This window comes from Ursus americanus, chromosome 13 (assembly GCF_024610735.1).
Source record: "Ursus americanus isolate L20-20 chromosome 13, mUrsAme1.1.p, whole genome shotgun sequence".
NCBI lineage: Eukaryota > Metazoa > Chordata > Mammalia > Carnivora > Ursidae > Ursus > Ursus americanus.
In genome coordinates this window covers 5691253-5710897 of record NC_142139.1, presented here as the reverse complement: position 1 = coordinate 5710897, position 19645 = coordinate 5691253, and the positions used below count along the sequence as shown (strand labels likewise).

General features: G+C 41.2%; 1 protein-coding gene and 1 long non-coding RNA gene across 2 annotated transcripts in view; one reads left to right on the top strand and one right to left on the bottom strand.

Moving 5' to 3' along the window:
• LOC123793359 (uncharacterized) overlaps positions 1-3051 on the bottom strand; it is a 34670-nt gene extending 31619 nt beyond the window's left edge. The window contains exon 1 of the long non-coding RNA XR_015726457.1: positions 2919-3051. This is a non-coding gene — a long non-coding RNA (uncharacterized LOC123793359). The remainder of the gene's footprint in view (positions 1-2918) is intronic.
• The window catches only part of ELOVL6 (ELOVL fatty acid elongase 6), a 127321-nt gene that overhangs the window by 48537 nt on the left and 59139 nt on the right, over positions 1-19645 (top strand). The window lies entirely within an intron of this gene.

The window sequence follows — 19645 nt, the reverse complement described above, 5'->3', positions numbered from 1 at the left end:
TTCCTCCCACTCTCCTTTTCTCTAAAATAAATAACTCTTAAAAAAAAAAAGATGGAACATTGTGTCCTTGATTTAGGTCATCTGTCATTATTATTATATTTTTTATATGCTTAATCTGTAATAATTTTTGGATTACAACACAATTATTCAAGTCATGGCCGATTGAAGGCACATAAACGGGAAGCAGGTGCCCAGGGCACACACTTCAGAGAATATAGGATGCCATTCTTACCTCAAACCTTCCTCCACCCTATGTCTTACCTGCACAATGGCCTTTTTGCAGATCCTGACATAAACCAAACTAGTTTTGAGGCTTGCCAGTAGGCAGTTCCTTCTCCCTGGAATGTTCTTTCACTCTTCTCAAGGCCAGCACGTTAGGGAGACGCTCTCATCCTCCCTGCCCACGAACGTTGTCTCTCCCAGGACTCTGCTTAGTTTTCCCTCAAACCACATCATAGTAGGTGTTAAAAAACAAAATTCAACAGAGTAAATTTGAAGATCTAATTGGCTTTACTAAATGATTCATGTACCAAGCAGCACCCCATCTATCAAAGAGACAGTGCTCTGAATTGTACAAAACAGAAGGTGGTTATAAGAAGGAGGCTGTAGTACGAAAGTTAGAAACAAAAGGGAAGGATAAGGCCCAAGTGACAGGTTACCTCATTGGTACTTACCAGAAAATTCCTGATTGATGGCTTAATACTTAGATTTCTAGTGATCGTTGAACCTGCAGTCAGGTTAGGTATTAAGGTTTGGTGACTTCGCCTAGCCCTAGAAACGCCGTTTGGGGCTTGTGGTTTTTCTTTTTCATGTGAGTTATTTTTATTTGTTAGTTAGTGTCTATCTCTCCCCTTTTCAGTAGAACACGCTCTGTGAGGCTCACAGTGGTGCCCCTCTTTTTCGTACTGTCTATCCAGCACCAAGCATAGTCTGCCAAATAATAGGTGTCCAGTAAGTATTTGTGGGATTAATTAAAATATAATATTTTATATTTTATATATAAATCAATAACATATATATAATAAATTAATAAGTTATATTAATTATTTATATTTTATATATTTATATATAATGATATGTAGTATCATTATATACATTATATTAGCTTGCTTTATACTGGTGAGGCCATGAAGAAAGAGAAGTTTGCCATTTGATTGGTTTTTGATAGTCATGTTTTACCAAATTTAAAGTTACTAGTGAATCTACAGTGGAGTCGTTCCCTCTGTACTAAATCACAGAGCATATGCTGTAGGGCTAAAAGTGGCTACTGTTTGGGGGAAACCTAAGCAGTAGGGGGTAGGGAGAATTGCTCTATGCATTTCATAATGACTTGAGCAGAAGTTGTGGGATGGAAGAAAGAATTACACTCTCTTTGATCCTAGAGCTGCTATTTATTAGTCATTTATTAGGCTGTTCTTTAGAGCCTCAGTTTTCTTATCTGTAAAAGGCAATAATTTTGTCTCATAGGAATAAGGTAGATGATACATGCAGTATAGTTAAACCCTGCCATAATTATATAAGTGCATATGCACAGCCATGTTATTTTGAAAGTAATGCAAGGGGAAGCCCATGCAGCTAGCTGGCATCTGTGAGCCCGTTACCAATTGTGTTATTTAAACAAATTTGTTACTGTTTCACAGTGGGTTGTGGAGGAATTTATGTAATGGTAGTGAAAGTGTTTTGTGAGTTGCTAAGGGCCTCATCAATTTTGGTCTTACTACTATTCTTACTCTGTGGTTGAAAACAATCGATTCTATTAATGAATCTGGTCATGGTGACTGTTAGTTTTCACTTTTTTAAAAAAAGATTTATTTCTCTATTTGAGAGAGAGAAAGAGGGTGCGTGTGAGCAGGCGAAGGGGCAGAGGGAGAGAGAGAGAGAGAATCCTCAAGCAAACTGCCTGCTAAGCCCGGAGCCGGATGCAGGGCTGGATCCCAGGACCCTGAGATCATGACCCAAGATGAAACCAAGAGTCGGTGGTTTAACCGATTGAGCTACTCAGGTGCCCCAACGTTTACTCTTTTTTTTTTTTTTTTTTAGCTTTTACTGTTTAAATTTTATTCATTTATTTATTTATTTATTTTTAAATACTTTATTTTTAAGTAATCTCTACATCCAGTATGGGGCTTGAACTCACAACCCCGAGATCAAGAGTCACACACTCTTCTGACTGAGCCAGCCAGGGACTCCTGCCTTTTAAATGTAGCTAGACTTGGGGCGCCTGGGTGGCTCAGTCGTTAAGCGTCTGCCTTAGGCTCAGGGCGTGATCCTGGCGTTCTGGGATCGAGCCCCACATCAGGCTCCTCCGCTGGGAGCCTGCTTCTTCCTCTCCCACTCCCCCTGCTGTGTTCCCTCTCTCGCTGGTTGTGTCTCTCTCTGTCAAATAAATAAATAAAATCTTTTAATAAATAAATAAATAAATGTAGCTAGACTTAATAGAAACATAAGCTTAACTGACACGAACATAATAACGTCCACAGCGAAGACAAAATAGATTATAAAACCTTGGACAGTGCTCATGCTTCATAATGCAAATGTCCTCTTCACCAAGTGAGTTTGCTCCATCTCTGATTGACCTTAACCTCTGCTTTCCTACTTTGCCCAAAGAAAGTTAGTCACAATTTTGAATTTCTTAAGAGGAAACAGTCATAAAATGGAAAATCACTAAAGGCAACTAGCCAGTAATCCAGGCTCAAAGTCAAAGAAATCCCTGAATTCTAGTGCTGGAGGGGACTAAAATTTACCCTTATTAACCCGTAAGTCCAGCCTAAAGTGCTCTTGATTTCAGTCTCCTAAGGAAACGGAAGAAATTCATTGTATTGTATTTCTTGACTACATATAATGTATATGATACCAAACCATAAAATTTACAAAGGTGCCACTTTCCCTGCCAAGCTTTGATGTGTGTACATTATTACCATGGTGCCCTTGGCCCTCCAACCAAGAAGGATGGGAGTAATTCTTCATGTATGGGAGGTCCACAGCTTTTTAACTGACAATTCTGAAGATAGCTGGACGCTTCTGTGGTACGACTTTCTTTTCAGGCTTCTATTTCTTCATTTCTGCTTTTCTCCCGACTTCCCTCTGAGCCCTGGAGGGGGGTCATGGTGTGGCTGCCACCTAGCTGCTAATTTTGTTAATTCAGCTTCAAACGGCAGCTTTACAAATAAATTACCAATCTGATGACCTGAAACAGAAAGGTGATATGAAATTCAGAAAACCACAGCTGACCTTGAGCCGGCTTTCAGAGGATAAAATAATATTTTTCAGTGGGTAAAATAATGTTGTTCAATGTGGATATCGGGTGCAGCTGGTATAACTAGAAATCACTGGCAGATCCTACAAGAATTAGTTATTCTGGGTAAATAAGAAAATATTCATAAACTGATTCCAGGACTACATCTCCAGTCTATAATTCAGTTTATGAGGAAGTGCTGATTGCTCCTAATTTAGATAACTGTATCTGTCCGTCAACAGAATACATAATCAGTCCTAGCGTTGTTGATAGTGGGGCAAACCATATGACAACTTTGCATTTCTAATGTCTTCATTAATGTGCTCAACATACAGTGAATATTGTTTTTATTAAAGACAAACCTAGGGGTTCCTGGGTGGCTCAGTAGGTTAAACATCCGGTTGTGGTCCTGGAGTCCCAGGATCGAGGCCCACTCAGCAGGGAGTCTGCTTCTCCCTCTACCCCTCACCCTCCTCATGCTCTCTCTCTCTCTCTCTCAGATGAATAAATAAAATTAAAAAAAAAAAAAGACAAACTTATAGTTATGGGAATTCTACTCAAAAGAACTATGAGCACAGGCTGTCACTTTACGGTAGACTGAACTTAAATATGAAACTTAAAAAGTATTATATTTATATGAATATTCCCTAATGCAGAACTCCCAGCTCCAGAGAAAACATCTGAAGGCATTCATATCTGTCGAAAAGTGAAAGGAATTTGAAATACTTCCTAAAAGACTGAGACCAAAATAACACTTAGCATTTCAAATATCTAGAATCCCGTGAAACAGCATTAATAGAGAGACAGGAATGCATTAGGGTAGATTTTCTGAATAGGGACCCCTCAGTTCGTGAATGTGCAGTCAGTCTCCATGATCAGTGCTTTGAAGGAGCCCACTACAGATATCTTTCCTATTAACCGGGCTTAATCATTTATATTATGCCAATTAAATAAACACCTTAACCACACATCCAAGTTGAAAAGAAAGATGCCTTTTTCTACTGGACTCACGGTTTTAACATCTAATCGAAATTATGTGATGTTAATGAACATAGAGGTCAGTTCTTCGAAGACCTCGTACTAAACTGTGGTCAACCTTTTCCCGGTTCCTTTTGATATTTCTTCATAGATCTAATATTTTGACTTTCTCTCCATCTTTGAGGATCTTCTCCGAACACTAAGTTCTCTCTGGTGCTCAGTGTGGACAGACCCCACAGAGACCAGGATTACTTCCTTGTTCTTGCGGGACGCCCCGAATGAGGTTGACTACAGGAGGTCAGAGAGGGAAGAGAGGAGGCAGGAAGGAAGAGGGAACACTGCATGGCAGTCCCTCGGGTTGTAGGCTCTTTCCCACGAGGGCCTTTACCCGCCCCAGAGCTTATCCATTTTTAAATTTGCGGTGACTTCACTTCCTCCCTGGACTCCTACCCCGCTACCCTACACTGTCTTTGTGGAGTTTCATTACGTGTGTTTCTCACTACTCAGATTTGCCAATTCGGTTATAATTTTCACCCTCCACGATGCTGACCGTGGCCTTGGAGTGAGGCTGGTTTGAAGCCAGAACACCGCTCCTTTCTAGTTGTGTGACCTTGGGCGAGTTACTTAACCTCGTGACTCTTCCTGCTCTGTCACTGGGGTGGGTACACATCCGTAGTGGACTGGGAGTGAATATTGAAGGAGAAATCCTCGTCAGCCTCCCAGCGCGGCGCCCAGAATGTCTTCAGCCACACCGCAGCCTGCTGCAAGTGCAAACATCTCCTTCGTTAGGCGTCCTCAGATGACCTTCAGTGACTTTCTGATAGCCTTACGGTGATTCTTTTTTTCATTCAGTCTTACATCCACACATTAGAAAGGAGGGTCCTGGGTTCCACTTTCCAGGTCCGTTAGCGAATGTAAGTACAATGAAAGACCGCACGTTTTTAGCCTGGAATTCAGGGCCCTGCCCTGTTCTTTCCCAGGCTCCTTCTTCTGCCTTATTTCCCACATCATCACTTTCAGACATCGAACGCATTAGCCAATCTGAAATAATGCTCATTCTCTGGACAAACATTCTCTAGCCCTTGCTTCACACCATTCCTTCATTCTGGAATGCTGTACTCCTGGTCTCCACCATTCCCTGTCCTGCCATTGTGCCGGTCCTACCAAAGGCCTCGTTCTCTTACAGCCTGAAAGAACTCCTCCACCGGCAGATTTCACATTGTATTCCTCATAATTTTGTTATGACTGACCGTGTTCTTCCATGCGTTAGTTACTACTAGTTAGGGGACTCTGAGGGCAGGAAATGGTTGAATGCGTGCTTAGCATGGTGCTTGGCAGCTGGTAGGTCTCAGTGATGGAGTCTCTGTCTCACTGACAGAAGGAATACATTGCAGGGATCGGAACCAGGCAGCAGTCATGAAGTCATAGATTCTCCCTAGTCATGTCAAACATTTGTTTTCATACATTTCTATTTGCGTATGAGCGCCCTTCCCTGCTCATCATACTGACGAAGCCCTGTCACGCCTGTGCTTTGTTTTTGTACGTAACACGCATCAGTAGCACATTGTCATGGAGCCTCGGGGTGCTTGTTGGTTTCTGTCTCCCACTGTAAGGTAGGCTTCATGAGCTCGAGGGTTTCATCTATGTACGTGTGTATGTATTCTTCTCTCCCCACCCCGGACTTCGTCTTTTTTTTTTTTTTAATCTTTAAAAAATATTTATTTATTTATTTACGTATTTATTTATAGAGAGTGAGCAGGTGGAGGGGAGAGGGAGAGAGAGAATCCAAGCAGATTCCATGCAGAGCACGGAGCCCAACTCGGGGCCCATCCCATGGCCCCGAGATCAACACCCGAGCTGAAACCAAGAGTTGGTTCCTCAACCAACTGAGCCACCCAGGTGCCCCAGCACTTCATCTTTTTAATACTTACAGTCTTTAGCGAGAACTCAGGAAGGGTTTTCTGAACAGGTGAATGAATAGATGAAGTAATCACAGGATTTACTCTGTTCAAGTGCTACACATGTTATCAGTTCTATCTAGTTTTCTAAAGGTGTATAAAAAGGCTTTCTAATACTGTTATTGGGGAGTTTTAGAGGTTAAGTTTTTAGAGTAATTTTGAGAAATGGATGCTCTCCTGGGGACAGTGTGTAGAGGCCTTCAGCATGGCCCAGCGTTTGACTTATACCGTTGTGGGCTCTCCTCCCATACAGCCTCTCCACACGAGGCTGTATCAAATCTGTGGTAATAGACCCCTGCTGATTGTTCACCTCTATACCAAGATGTTTTGGAAGGCAGCCATACCGTGTGGGCCCAGGGCAGCTTTGAGGAGTCCATGCTGTAAGACCTAAACAAAGAACAGGTCATTGGGGCCTATGTTGGATCCATGCTAAATGTGTCTGTGACTGATTCAAACGTGCTTTCCTTACTGAGGAGCAGAAAATCATGGAAGTGTTGAAGGCATATCCACAGAGTCAGAAAGCCAAATGATGAAGTGGAACCTTGTTGAGTAATAAGAGTCAGAAGTCTTGTTCTTTAGAAAAAAAAGAAAAGAAAAGAAAAAGGACATTTAATCAGTGCTAAGTAATTACGAGACAAGGTTTCTACAAAGTGTAGTCAGAGCCCAAGAAATATTTTAGTTTCATTTGGTGTCTTTAACTTTTTCTTTCTTGCCTTAATTTTCTTCTTTCAATACCAAAAGAACATATTGAAAAAGAATTACTTCTCTTTAGCCTAGGACTTTGCTTCTCAAACAGATGTGGGGGTTAAGTGAAGGGTAAGCAGACACAAGGGCCAGGATGAGCTGGCCAAGCTGCCTTGCCTTTTCTTCCCTTCCTCACTTTCTCCCCAGGCTTTTGGAATCTTCTCTGCATACAAATTCCATTCCTGTTCACATCTTAACATAGTGTAACATTCGTAAGGAAATGGAAATGCTCTCGCTATGCTTTCAAAGTAGGATGAGACTGTCCTTGAGGGTTATGTTTATCTGCACGGCGGGGAGCACCCAGGGGACTTTAGTAAGTATTTGTTGAAGAAATGAATGACCCATTCATAGAGGAGGTGCTGATAGGCCCTTCAGGTCACAATGGAACACTCTCCAGATCAGTACTTATCTGACTTGATTGCTCTGTGACACTTGACCCTCTTTCTTTAACATTTTTTCCATAACACTCCTTGGTTTTCTTTTTACCTTTGCCTCTTCTTATGCTTTCCTGCTTGTTTCTTTGCCTCCTCCCCGCTAAATGGTGATGCCCCCCCTCCCAGTTAGGCCCCACCTTGACCTTAAGAGTGTTCTCCTTGGATGACCTCATTCATGTCCATGACTTCACTCACCACCACCCAACACGGATGACTTCCAAATAGGTATCTTCACTCAGCCCAGACATTTCTAAGTCCCATACCTTCTTTTGATCTCTACCGGTAAGTCCTATAGTCTTGTTAACTATTTTTATCAGTAAATACTGAAATGCCACTTCTTTACTCCCCACCCACCGAACTAACACCAGCTCTCAAGTCAGACAAACCAGAAACCCAAGATTCATCTGTTCCTCTCTTTTGCCTCTCTTCCCACATTTTGTTGTTAAGACCTCTGTTCTTCCTCCTTGTTGAATTCATTTCAATAAACACAGGGAATGATTAGTCTGATGGGTTACCGTCGTCTAGATGGCATTCACCTACTTGTCTTCACCAGTGTAGGCATCCTTTGATGAGAAGGGCGATAACCTGGCTTCTCCACCTGCATCAGGTTGCGTTCCTCCCAGAAGCCTTCCATGTTTCTGCTGCCTGGTGGCCTTTCTTAAAATTGAACCTAACTCTGCTCTCCAGCTTCAACCCTGAGTGCCCTCCTGTGCCTTCAGGATAAAAAGTTAAAATTAGGCCCACGTAGGCACAAAAGTCATTCCAGATAGTACCTCCTCTTCACTCAACAACCTCATTTCCTACTCCTGTATCCTGTGCTGATTAGTCCGAACTCCCCAGTGCTTGGCCCCAGCAACTCCCACTCAGGCTCGTCCCCACCATGCTTCCTCCCATTCTCTAGTTGTTCTCCTACCCCCCTTAGAGCTGGTTATTTCTGCAGGAGAATTTCACTTCTGACCTCCTTTGGATCCCTTCTCCTATCCTCTCCATACCCCTCTGGATGATTAAAAAGCATCACAAAATTGTTTACTTACCTATCTCACTAGAGTGGGCTGTTTGGGGTTTGTGTCCCTGGCATCTACAACAGGATAGACCAGTGTTTCTCAGAGTGGGTCCACAGGAACCTCCTACATCATTTAGCTGTTGCTGACGTTCATATTTTGGGGTCCTCCCACCACCGTAGGACCTAGAGAATTTGGATTTCTGACTTTTTAAATAGACTCCCCAGGTAATTTTTATAACTACATGTATTCAATACTTTTGAGTAAACAAATCAGCTGGAGTGTTTGATCTTATCTTTTTATTCACATATGCTGCAGGAACTTGGATTTGTAGCTGATAATTCTATACTCATCATGTTGTAAGAGGTAATTAAATTCTCTGGAGAAAAGATGGCCTATATGTCTTCAAACGAATTAGGGGTTTGGAAATCCTCTGGCTAGTTTTAACCAGTACAAACAATTTGAACAATCCTGATTTAAAAAATAATTCACACAACTCTCGATTAAGCAGCCTAAACTATTCTAGTTCTTGCGGTGAATGTGTTGTCTCTCTGCTTTGGAACTGAATTTCTCTCCACGCAGATTTGAATCAGAAAGTGCGTAGTGACGGGTGGTTTGCAAGGGATTCGAAAATCACTGTGGCAGATATTTTATAAGTGATTCACTATTTTCAATCCAATGTCCAAGGTATAGACCCTACACATAATATATGAATTAATTATTTAGAAGGTTTTCTTAACGATAAAAGATTCTGTTACAAAGAAATTTAAGAACGGTGCCACTAGAACTTCTACAGGTAAGTGGGAGTAGAAAGTCTCAAAGGGTCCTGGTACTGCGTTAAACTCACACGTTATCTCCTTGAACAGAAATATGTGCTTCCCTGTGTTTATATGCATTTAAATGCCAATATAAATGTATACTCATACACAAATAGAAATTTGCTCTCTTTGATATCCTAAAAGGATTTATACTCATGTGCATATAAACAACTCTGAAAATCTGAAGCCAGCCAAACAGGTTGTACCTTTGAATCAATATAGCTGTTGCAACCTCAGCCCACATAATGTGTTTGCTTAAAGTGGACGGTACAATCCCTGATGACTGACACTTGTGACTGGCATGTGCAGAACTTACGATCGTGCAACTTTCATTTGCCCAGAATGGTCCACAAAACATTTTCCCTTCTGTTTTCTGGATCCGCATCTTTCTGTTTTCCCTCGGATCCCTGTGTTGCTCCCGCTTGAGCATCAGGGCTCAGTCATTTCTAACGCTTGATCAGTCAAGCGCAACTAAATAAGAATAATTATGGCCAAAATGCCCAGGAAGCGTGTGGAGAGTTTTCTGCTTTTTGTTTTCCTGCTGTTTTTTGGCAATAACACAACTCCCATAGATCAGATAGCTCAGTGTCTTCGTAGGCGGCTAGACAAATGTCACTTCAAAAACATTTAGGTTTCGGAGGTAATGATTTGCTGGTTCTCATCCATGTTCTTAAATCACCACAGAATTCCACATACTGTCAGTAGCTACAGAACTTGGTACATTGTATTCAGAGAAGTTTCAATAGAAGTCGAGGGTATCAAGAGTGTTGGGCTGGGAAGAACAGAAAGTCAACAAATAGAACTTCATTAAGTAGGGGGATTTTCTCGTTTCCTTCAACAAAAGTCTGGAGCGCACAATGCAGGTCTAATAAGGCAGCTCAGAGATGCTATCAGGAAACCAAGCTCTGTTCGTCTTTCTACGCCATTGTCCTTTCTCACGGCTATGAGATGGCTACTACCAGAAGTCAGGTCTGTGACGAGGCAGGAGAGAGAAGCACAAACCTGTACTTTAAAAAGGTTGATTTGCCCTTTAAGGCATGGATATAAAATCTTGGTGACTCAGTCACATGTTTATCCTCATCAGTGCAGCCTTTCTTAGATCTTCAAAAGTGTATTCCAGGTAAGCTGAGAACTTTCCTTTACAAGTTCTGTCTTGTTGACTGGAAACATAGATGAATGTTTTCTTAGTCCTGAAACTAGCATTGCATACCTGTGGCTGACACATGATGGGAGGGAGCATAATTTTATATCTAAGAACACGATAAGCACCAAACCAATGAGGAAATACTATACTTCATCATGTGCCCCATGCTCAGCAGAGAAATGTTTGAGTGAAGTCTTTTGCAGAAGGCACCTAACTTCATACATCCACACACCGAACATCTGACCATATGATAGGTGACTGTGAAAGGACGCCCCCCAACTGGGACTGTGTAGACTGGGGAACTTCCTGTAACTGCACTGCTCATGCCCGCCTTTTCCTAAGTTCCAGGGCCTGCCCTTCCCTTACCAAAAACCTCTGCCACTCCCTTCCTCAAGACTTACTCAAGCTCCCAATTTTTTTTTTTTTTTAGTCAATGAGGAATTTTTATAGATTACAAATAAAAGCATGTGGACTTCACTCATTTAATCTCTTCAATGGTTCCCCCTTGGTTTTAGGATTAAAAAGAAACTTTTTAACATGATCTATAAGGGTGCTCATGATCTTGCTTCCACCTGTTTCTTGGACATTCAGCTCAAGAGTCTCCAACCTACTCTAGATTTTAAGCACACTAAATTTTGTACAGTTGTTTGAGTGTGCTTTTTCTTTCTTGCCTCTGGCTCTTTGCCCATGCTGTTTCCACTCACCTACTCATCCTGTCAAATCTGAGTTAGAGCACATCCTCCTCCCCCTCCGCCCCTCCTCTTCCCCTCCTCCTCCTCCCCTTCCTCCTCCTCCTCCTCCTTCTTCTTCTTCGAATATTTCCTTATTGTCTATTCTCTACTTTTCCATGTACTTGTCTATTACCTCCAAAAGACGTTAAAATCTCCAGGGAGTAGGGGAAGATGTCTGTTTTGTTAGCTCTCCTCAATACCTTGCAATACTTAGCACTTCATGACTTGTTGAAAGTATTTGTTGAGTAGCGGTATGAAAGAATGAATGAATTGGAATTCTCTTGTCTCTGAGCCCAGATAAACTCTCAGTAATACAAATTCAGCAAAATTTTGTATCATAAGCCAAAAGGCTTTGCAAAGTTTTGTTAATTAGGAGGTAAGTAAATATCTTTGATCTCTGTTATTAAACTATCATCCTTAAAGCACTTCCTGGAAAATTACATCTTTTACCTGAAGTAGCTCATTACTAATGAAGAAAAGTAAAGATGTTATTCCTAGGTTTCAGTTTTGTTTAAAAGGGCAAGGAATTTTAGACTAATTCAGTGTTTTGTTAAATCCCCACATAAGGGAGGCACTTCGGAAGCTTAGTGAGACACAGGTTTACCTTCTTGGAATCGAGGTACTGGGGCAACTAAAGTACAATGCCCACCTGTCCGTGTTGTTACTGCAGAGCGTGAGAGATTGTCTACCCCTTTGCCATTCCTTTAGTTTTCCTCTCTTGTCAGAGTCTTTTCCAGTTGTAATACACTGATTTTTTTTGTAAAGAGGGGGTCAGCCAGAAGTTTTTTATTCGATGGTAGGATATAGTGGATTTTGCTATGTATTACAGTTGTGTTATCTTTGAGGTAGGAAATTGAGGAATCCAGAGGGGGCTGACGATATGAAGCTAAATAATCATGATCTTGAAGTTCCACCTCAAGTCTAAAAACCTCCTAAGAGTCCTATTTAACTACAGACTTTTGGAGTTACTCTTTGTTCTTTGTTCAGGCTGCTATCACAGAATACCACAGACCGAGTTGCTTAAATAGCGGAAACTTTCCTCACAGTTCTGCAGGTTGGGAAGTCCCAGATCCAGGTGCTGGCAGATTCATTGTCTGATAAGAACACATAGCTACCCTCTTTCTTTGACTTCACATGGAGCCTTCTCGGGCCTCTTTTATAAGTGCACAAACTCCACTCAGCAGAGCTCCACCCTCACGATCTAATCATCTCTCAGAGGCCTCACTTCCTAACGCTATCGCATTGGAGCTTAGGATTTCTACATGAATTCTGAGGGGGACACGAACATTCAGACCATAGCACTCTCCCACGTTCGGAAGGTCTGAGGTGAAATCCGCAGTCTTAGCAAGCACCCCAGGAGGTTCTGACGCATGTGGTCAGTGGGCCATATTGAGAAACATCTCAGGTTAGCTGGTGAAAGCGTTTAGTTAGAAAATGTGACCTGGCAGATAGATGTTAGAGGACCAGCACCTGTGAACCATCTTAAACTGTCTCGGTAGACGTGGCACCAGGGAGCAGTTAGAAAGTTGGAGAAAATGGGGGCGCCTGGGTGGCACAGCGGTTAAGCGTCTGCCTTCGGCTCAGGGCATGATCCCGGCATTATGGGATCGAGCCCCACGTCAGGCTCTTCTGCTAGGAGCCTGCTTCTTCCTCTCCCACTCCCCCTGCTTGTGTTCCCTCTCTCACTGGCTGTCTCTGTCTCTGTCGAATAAATAAATAAAATCTTAAAAAAAAAATAAAAAAAAAGTTGGAGAAAATGGTCAGCTATCTCATTTTCCACCACCACCCACACATACACTTCCACGGCAGGCCTTCAGAGAGCCACCAAGGGGCCAACAATGAGTTACTAATTTTGCCATTAATAGGAATTCCAGGCTTGGCTTCCGTTTTTGTTATTACCTTTCCAACCGCACCCCCCCCACTCCGGAACTCCAACTAGGATCCAACGTCTTTTGTTTAAGACGGTCGCTGTGGGGTGGCGGGGCGGTCGAATACCACTTCTTCTTTATTCATTCATCGATTGATGGACACTTGGTCTGCTTCCATAATTTGATGATTGTAAATAATGCTGCAATAAACGTAGGGGTGCACGTATCCTTTCAAATTAGTGTTTTAATATTCTTTGGATAAATACCTAGTAGAGCAATTGCTGGGTCATAGTGTAGTTCTAGTTTTAACTTTTTGAGGAATCTCCACACTGTTTTCCAGGGTGGCTGCACCAGTCTGCATTCCCACCAACAGCGCACTGGGGTTCCTTTTTCTGCGCATCCTCGCCAACACTTAGTGTTTCTTGTGTTTTTTGATTTTAGCCATTCTGACAGGTGTGAGGTAATATCTCACTGCGGTTTTGATTTGCATTTTCCTGATGATGAATGAAGTTAAGCATCTTTTCATGTGTCTGTTGGTCATCTGTATGTCTTCTTTGGGGAAATAACTGTTCATGTCTTCTGCCCAAACAGAAGCCTTATCTTTGGGGTGTTTATGTTTCTACTTTATGATGACTTCCTAAAGCTGGGATTGGTCTATTGATTTAAAATGTAAAACGTCGGGGCGCCTGGGTGGCACAGCGGTTAAAGCGTCTGCCTTCGGCTCAGGGCGTGATCCCAGTGTTCTGGGATCGAGCCCCACATCAGGCTCCTCCGCTATGAGCCTGCTTCTTCCTCTCCCACTCCCCCTGCTTGTGTTCCCTCTCTCGCTGGCTGTCTCTATCTCTCTGTCAAATAAATAAATAAAATCTTAAAAAAAAAAAAAATGTAAAACGTCACCTCAACTCACTTAAGCCCTACAGTAAAAGACCTAGACATGGAAATAGACAGTTGTTACAGTACATATATATTTTTAAATTTGTTCCCTTTAAAGTCTAAAAGTTGTATTTTATTCATTTTCATTTGCCTTTTTTAAAAATAAAGTTCTGATTTCCACATTACCATTAGACTTTGCTTCTTAATATGTACATTTAGAGAAATATACATTAGAAAGTCACTGTGTCCTACACTCCCCTGCTGACTGAGGAAGAAAATGCAAAACCTATTTCCTTGTCCTTGACAGGAATTACTATCTTTCTTTCACAATTTGGACCTAAAACCAGTTTGCCAGTGAAGCAGAATTAATGTGCTTGTAGGAAATCACATTTTCTCTCTAGTTCAGGAATAATCCTGCTAAATTCTTGAAGAACCAGCCTTTGCTTTTGTATATTCAAGTCTAGGTTTGCAAGAGAAAATCCTGAAAGAATAGCACACACCTTCTTTATAAGAAAGATTAAATAAATTCGTCTCCAGTGTCAAGCTACTTTTAGATCTGTCTTAATTCAAGACTCTACCGTGGTACCTTATAATCTTCTATCTACAGGCTGTCTTAGCTTCTTTCACAAGAGGTTCTATCAGAAATTCAAATGTTCTGGAATGTCTTAGTAACTCAGATTTATAATTATCCCCTGAATAAGATTACTTCTACAAATTAATATACTTTTTAAAAATTGTAGTCTAGGTACTTTCATGCTCATTATTCTTGAATGACACTCATGAATATGCAAACAGTTGTACCGACATGAAAATTCACTGGGAGAAGCAGAACTTTGCTCGGATGCACACTTATAGACACATTCTCAAAGGATATCTTTGGATACTGAATTTTCCAAAGACAAAATTGGCACCATCGGGTAAATTTACACATTGGAGATCGTTCTCGCCCTGGCGACTTCTCTGCCCCACACACCACACCATTTCCCACATTCCACTCCCTCATCCCCTTAAAGCCTTCTGCTCCAGTTCTCCCCAGTGAGCCTACCCTGACTCTCCTCTTTTAAATTCCTGTCTATCCCTTACTCCCCACCTCATTTTCCCTTTACACTGCATAACTCTTTCCTCTTCCTGTAGTATTTATAATCTTCTAACATACCGTATTATTTGTTGCCTGCCTCCAGACTTGTAACCTCCATGGGAATAGGCTTTTTTGTCTGTTTTGCTCGCTGATGTATTCCCAAAGCCTAGATTTGCATTTGGCATACAGTAGGTGCTCAATTAATACCTCCTGAATGAATAATTAAGGAGCTCCAACTGGAATTGGAAAAGAATATAGAAAATTAGTGTTTCTACCTGGCTATGTGTGCTGTCAAAATGTGCAATTTTCCTATTTGGGCCAGCTATGGAAACTAAACATGAGTTTTCAGTGAACATAGGCCATATAAATTTCCGTAAATATATGACCTAAATTGTAGGATTCCATCAATTTACCCCCGGAATTCATCAGTTTAACAGGAAAAAAGAATCATCACGTTGCTGTCATTTAGGTAATGCTTTTGTTTCATCACCTACAGTTCTGGATAAGAATTTGTGACCGTGCCGCCATGTCAGACAAGGCTGCCTTTGCCTATAGTCATACCTACGCCACATTATTGACAATTTTATATACTAAAATACTTCCAAAGGACATAGCCATGAAGAGTGTGTAACTGGAAGAAAGATTTAACTCCGAAAATAGAGATTAGATTTTTGGCATCCCATAGCACTCTTGAGATTAAAACTTTTCCTGTCGGTCCTTTGTACTGAGAACTGCCACACAGATCTCTCTGCCCCGTGGCTGTTTAGGTAATGAAGTTCTAGTGCTGCTGCGAAGTTGGGTTTGGCTCTCGCTGCCGGCTTCTCTGCCCCAGACAGCCGCGAGGAGCCAAACGAAGATACTGCTGAGAAGGAGACCCTTGCAAAGCACTTACATAATTTCGGCCCTTTTGACTTATACTCTTTTCCTATAAAGGCCTTGGCGAAGCCACGGGCAAAAGGCAGGACTAGAAGTTGAAAACCAGTTACCTAAGATCATCAGCTATTGTCAGCCCCAAGCGAAAGGTGTGCTTCGGGTCAGATAGCTGGTGATCAGTCAGTTTCCCCAGTGCCAGCTGTGCGGCACCGAGGGCAGAGTCTTGGCCAAGAGCTGGTCTGGAATCATCAGATAGTGCCATATCTGTATCCTGCAGATCCCCTTTGAAGGTCTGCTGACATCATTGTCCGTTTGACAAAACTGGGTTAGATCAGACCTTTACCTTGCAGCCGGGCTTGCTTTTCCCCCTCCTCTCCGAGGCAGAGAGCAATGACCTCGCAACGCACTACTGACCTCTCCACTCACCTAGTTGCTTGGCCAACCTATCTCGCTCAGACTTGCTGCAGTCAACATTTTTTAAGTTGTGAAAAGAGGGGCCAATGTGCAACATTAATGTCAGAACATTCCATGGGCCTTTTAACTGCAGCATAAATCAGCCAAATGGTTACATTTAATTCCTTTCTTTACTGCTACCTTAGTAATTAAATGACTATAAAAGGGACCATTTTTTTTTCTTCCTCTGTATATAGGTCAGGAAAAAAAGGGTATCTACCCATAACATTTTTATTTTCATTTTACTTTAGAAATATCTAATTTAGAAGACTCATTTATAGCCATTTTTGTTACTATTCCTAAATAGACTGCTTTTCTCTAGTTCAGTTAGCTTTCAGCTCAGTTCAAGGGTCACTTGGCAGGTGCCATCTAAGGAACTTATGTCCTGCATCCTGTCTACAGTTCTAATGAGAAGAAAGTGCATAAATTATTGTATCACACTGTTCCTTCTCACCATTCTCAAGCCGAGCTACCAAAGTGACTTGTTTTCATAAAAGCTCTTGTTTACTTGCAACCTTGGATTGTGCTGTTTTGCTTATTGATTGCTCTTTGAAGTGCACACGCTGGGTCAGTATCGAATTCACAGGACTGCTGCCGTCATGTGTAACTTTAAAGTGACTAAACAAAAATAAATAAATAAATAAAATGACTAAAGAGAACTTGAACTGCTTTTGGCCATAAAGACCCAAGTAGCCCGATTTTGCATTTGATTCTATTCTTACGTGTGTTTTTCTTGATAATAAGCAATAGCATTAGGTGTCATGTACTGGGAACTTACAACACATCAGATGTTGCCAAGTCCAGTATTTTGATGATTTACGATAAGCCTGAGAAGCAAGGGTTATTTTCCTGGGGGTTTTTTTGGTGAGGACATTGAGACAGATAAAATCTGTAAAGGGATTTATTCAAGATCAAGATCACAGAACCGATCTGTAGCAGCCAGGATTGAAATCCACATCTTTGTGACTCCAGTAGGTGCGATGAGGAGTGGCTGCTCCAGCAACTTCCAGTAAGACTGTAGAAGTATGTGGAAGAAAATGTGTGTAATTTTATGTCATATACATGCAACCACCACCAGAATGCTTGGTGTGTTTGTTAGCATGTTGCTCTTTCACAAATAAAAACATAATTTTTACCATTTAGTTTTATTTATAAAAATCCTCAGTTTTCTTTATGAAACTAGTAGACAAAAACTTCAATACCTACTAAATTAAAGTAGCATGCGTAACCCTGTCACCCAGTAATAACTACTACAAATCGGGGGTGGGGACATTCTTTCAACTTGTAATTATACCACATTCTGCTTTTTTCTCCCATAGTTATTAAAATTATGTACATCTTGCATAACTCTAATGGCTGTATAATAGTCTTTTGAGTGAATATACCACAGTATATCCCTGTTGTACTCCAGTGGTTTTCTTGCCTTTACCATATTTAAGATTGTTTGCTTTGGAGAGATTCCTTGATGTGGAGTTGCAGGATTAAAAGATATGAATGTTTTTCCCGGAGATAGGTCATTTTACCTTCCCACCCACCAGCAAAAGCTGTGAGTCACCGAATGCTCTCCTGACTCAGATATTATATTACCACTTTCTTCTTTGCCTATTGACAGACGTCAAATGGTATCTTAGAGTTTTCTTTGGTTATAGAACGATCCGGATCAAAACAAACACGGTTTCTTTAGAATTGTAAAATTATACATGTATGGGGCTCATTATTTTGATTTCAGATTAAGGTTGGCCCTTCACAGAATTTGTCTTGTAATGTGTCAGTGGATCGCAGATTCTCTTGATGAGGGTACAGTTATCAGGTGGAAAGTGGTGCTGTCACCCGGCCAGTCTCATCTCATACCTGTCTATTGTCTTCTGCTTACTTTATGCAAGCAATTACACTGAGAAAGTAATGCATCAGTCTCTGGCCAGCGAGAGCTAACGAAATGGGATCGTGCTCGCCCAGCATTCCCGAGCAGTGTTTGATACACTCTGCCACTCTGGGAGCAGTATGCCTCAGTAGAAACGTAATCATATTTCCAAAGAAAGGTTTGGGGGTTTTGTGGGCTTTTTTTTTTTTTAAGCCAATAGTATTGAATTCAGATTAATTTGTAGGATGCTTTGTGCTTCCAAAGGGGAAAAAAAAGGTATAATAAAATATGTTTTTTACTGTTTGGACTTAGAATCAAGTGGGTTTGAAGCACCAATTCAAAGATGACTTGAGCGTTTGTTATCCTGTTTAGTCTCTCAATTATATATATATATATCTTTTCTTTTCCCTTAACGTATTTCCAAAATTTAATAATATCCACTATATCATTCATCCATTCATATGTCAGGAGCCTGCTTCAGGCCAACACTGTGGTATATAAGGCCTTGGGCATACAGAGTTGAGTAAGGCACACTTATATATTTCAGAATTACAGACCTGTAAACTTACACTTAAGGATTATAGACCTGAAGTATAAAGAGGTAAGTGCTGATATTAGGTACACAAAAGATATATAGAAAGCACAGTGGTGATGAAGGATGGGTAATCGACTTGACCTAGAGGCAGTCCGGGCATATTTTTCCAGAAAATGATGAGGATAGGTGAAAAAGAACGTTCAACGTAGTGAGAATGACATTGTGCAAATGCAAGGTGGAGCAAAGGTGTGATGTCTTTTGAAAATCGCAGTATGGCTATAACATAGGGTGTTCCAGGGGAAGTTATAAGACACAATTCCAGAGTAGACAGGTAATATCATTTGAATCATGTAAAAGCATTTGGAGATAGTCCGAGACACAAAATCAAATCTCTTACAATTCTTAGAGAATTTAATGACCGTATGAGATTAATGACATTCCTGTTCAAATAGACAAGGTAGTTGGAAAATATAACGTACTTGTCTTTGTACGATTTAACGTTTATATTTCTTTATAGATAGTCTTGTACATGTGATCTCAACAATTTGTCAATGCTAGACTTTAGGATCTGAACACACAGGAACATCGCGTGTCCTTTTGGACACTGGAACTACGGAAAAGATCAGTCTAAGTGGAAGGGCTCAAAGACAGAAAATTGTGTGATATGCCAAAGATCTTCCAGTGTGTCCAGCCATTACATCATCAAGGGAAAGTGACCTCAGCATGCAAAACAGTAGGCAAACGTGCAGACTGGAGAAGGATTAGTCAGCTTCTAGTGCGTGATGACTCTGGGGGAAGCATTCGCTGGAGGCTTGGACCTGATAAGCAAGGGTAGTGTTTCTAGGTTATCTTCCTCAAGCTCTGTCTCCCTCTTAAAATCAATCACCTACGAATATGACTTTAAAAAAGGAATACTTTCTTGGAGAAAAAGTGGATTTCAGATGTGAGTAATAATTTACATTTTTGCATGTAAAAAAGAGCAATGAGATGTGGATGGAAGCTGGAAAAGGTGATGGTAAGCACCACTACTGTTGAAAGAACCCACTGAGAAGCAGCATACG